Source organism: Apostichopus japonicus, chromosome 9 (assembly GCF_037975245.1).
Source record: "Apostichopus japonicus isolate 1M-3 chromosome 9, ASM3797524v1, whole genome shotgun sequence".
In the NCBI taxonomy this organism is placed as follows: domain Eukaryota; kingdom Metazoa; phylum Echinodermata; class Holothuroidea; order Aspidochirotida; family Stichopodidae; genus Apostichopus; species Apostichopus japonicus.
The window spans coordinates 21,793,944-21,796,364 of NC_092569.1; positions in this window are offsets into that span (position 1 = coordinate 21,793,944).

The following is a 2,421-nucleotide window of genomic DNA, read 5'->3' on the forward strand; positions in this document are numbered from 1 at the left end:
ATTAAAAGTGCTTCCGTCGCCCTTGGCAGAGCCGTATATGTACGGCTCTGATAATCAGTACAAAACGCTGCCCCACATTTTTTTTTTTTACAAGGTGATGTGCGCTGTTGGCTCAAGAGGTGACATGTTTTCATGGCTGCATTTCAAATTTTGATTAGTGCATATACTAGGACTACTTAACCTCTGCGTAATTCTTTACCAAAGGTACTACTCGCAGCCCTGAGTGTATTAATATATACTTCCTTTTCCCCGCGGATTTCATTGACCAGACTTGAGTATGCCGATACTTTTTTTTTCCAAATAATAATATACCACAATATACCCCAATATATATCATAAAATCAGCAAAATAAACTAAAATACGCGATATTGGTCCAAAAACAAAACACAGCATTGGACAAGAAAATTTTAATTAGGCCACCTTTCGGCCAAAAAATTAGCCTATTTTCTTTTAAAAAATCGGACATGACCCTTTTTACAAGAACACTGTTTGTGCTTTTAGTCGAAATAGATACATTTGGTAGCCCTGATTCAATTTATCTACGTAGTAATAAATTCATGTTGGATATAAATGAATCTTTCATATCATTTACATGTATAGGAGTTCACAAGTTTCGCGAAATGGAAGATATATACCGTATGTGACAAGAATCAATCTTTAACCAAGTCTTTATGTGTGGCCCGGAATCACGATATCAAAAACGAGATAAATTTCTAACTATCATAATGTGACGTCCTTACGGTGGAACCAAAAAGACATTTACCATGATTTTTTTACCATTATTTTTACCAAGGGCCCATGTTCAGATTTAACGAGAATTGGAAGCAAATGTGCCCTAAAGACAAGGATTTCATTATATAAAGTAGTGGCGGAGCGTCCATATAGTCAGGGGTGGGTGCCCCCCCCCCCCCCACGACGGACCCAAATGGACTGCTGGCGCTCTTTCCAGCTTTTTACCACTTTTTACTTATTCGCGATTATGACTTTGTTATTGCGCTCTCATCTAGCTATTGACATTTGTCACATTTTGTTGGTGAAATTTTCTGACAAAATGCTATAATTGCGGTCTTTACCACAGGGATTGTGTTAAGTGCATGTACTTTTAATACGCATATAAACTTCCGAGTTGTCACAAATGGCAATGACACCTATTTATACTTCGTTTATCTGCAAATAAGCAAGGCCCGGAAAGGGTCATTTTCTGGTGATCTAGGGACTACCTTTACTCAAAATAATTATGTACGCTCCGCGCTAACCTGTGGTGGCGCTCCGCTGACACAGTTTCGAAAGCGCCCCTAGGCCTACAGACCATTCTCGCCCCTGACCAATACCCTAGCCCCGCCATAGATATAAAGCCATATAAAATGAGCTGTAACTTATCTCATTTGCCAATTCTATTTCAAAGTCGCAACTTGACGATTTCTTAAAGGAGACACAAACCCAACCATCTTTATTGATTTATGCGATAGAGATAATTGTCATGAAGTACCTTACAAGTGTTTCCAAAAACACAGGGCGGTATAGGTAAATGTTACTTGTTAAGCTATAAAATCAACGAATTGTCTAATGCTGTTTACATTTCTGACAGCTTCTTAATGCTTCTTAGTGATTGCAACATGACTACAAAAATGATCGCAACATCTGCACAAAAGCTTACATATTGAGCAGGGTGAAAGGAAATGCTTGAAGCCTTGAATGCACCGCCTATGTACTCTGACAGGGATCCAACTTCAAAAAGCATATTATATCTCATTGCTCACGCCACAGTGGCTTACAGATTTCTGTGTCTTGAATGTCTTGTAAAATGTTCAAATAGTTGTAAAAATGTCATTTTGATCAAGGGCGTAGGAACCGGGGGGCTGGGGCGCCAGCCCCCCCCCCAGTGAAAAATATGGAGGGGCGGAAGTATCATTCCGCCCTCCCGCCGCTTCGCAAGTCAGAAAACCCCTTTTTCATTCCAAATGAGAAAAAAAATCATATTTGGAGCACCAAATTGCATCTAAGGCCAGGTGAAAATGCAAAATTATATACAAAATGGAGTGGGTGGGTTGAAGTGTGCTATATTGCACCAAATTGCATCTCAGGCCACCTGGAAATGCAAAATAATTCCAAAGAGGAGGGGGCCCCCTCCCCTTAGACCCCTCCCCCAGGCCGGCCATCAGTCTTCAGCCCCCCCCCCCACTCAAAAGTACCTTCCTACGCCACTGATTTTGATATCATTGGCTTTCGGTTGTTTGATTTAACTTAGTTCACTCTCAATACCGCGGGTAGGTGGGAGCAAAATGTTGAAAGGCGCTGCAATAAATTTGTATAAGCCTGTGGTCGGTCTGCATGATTGTTATATTTCGTTTTGGCGTTCCATGCATTCGTCTTGTTTGGTCTACACAATAAATTAATGACAAGTACAATGAGTTGAACTC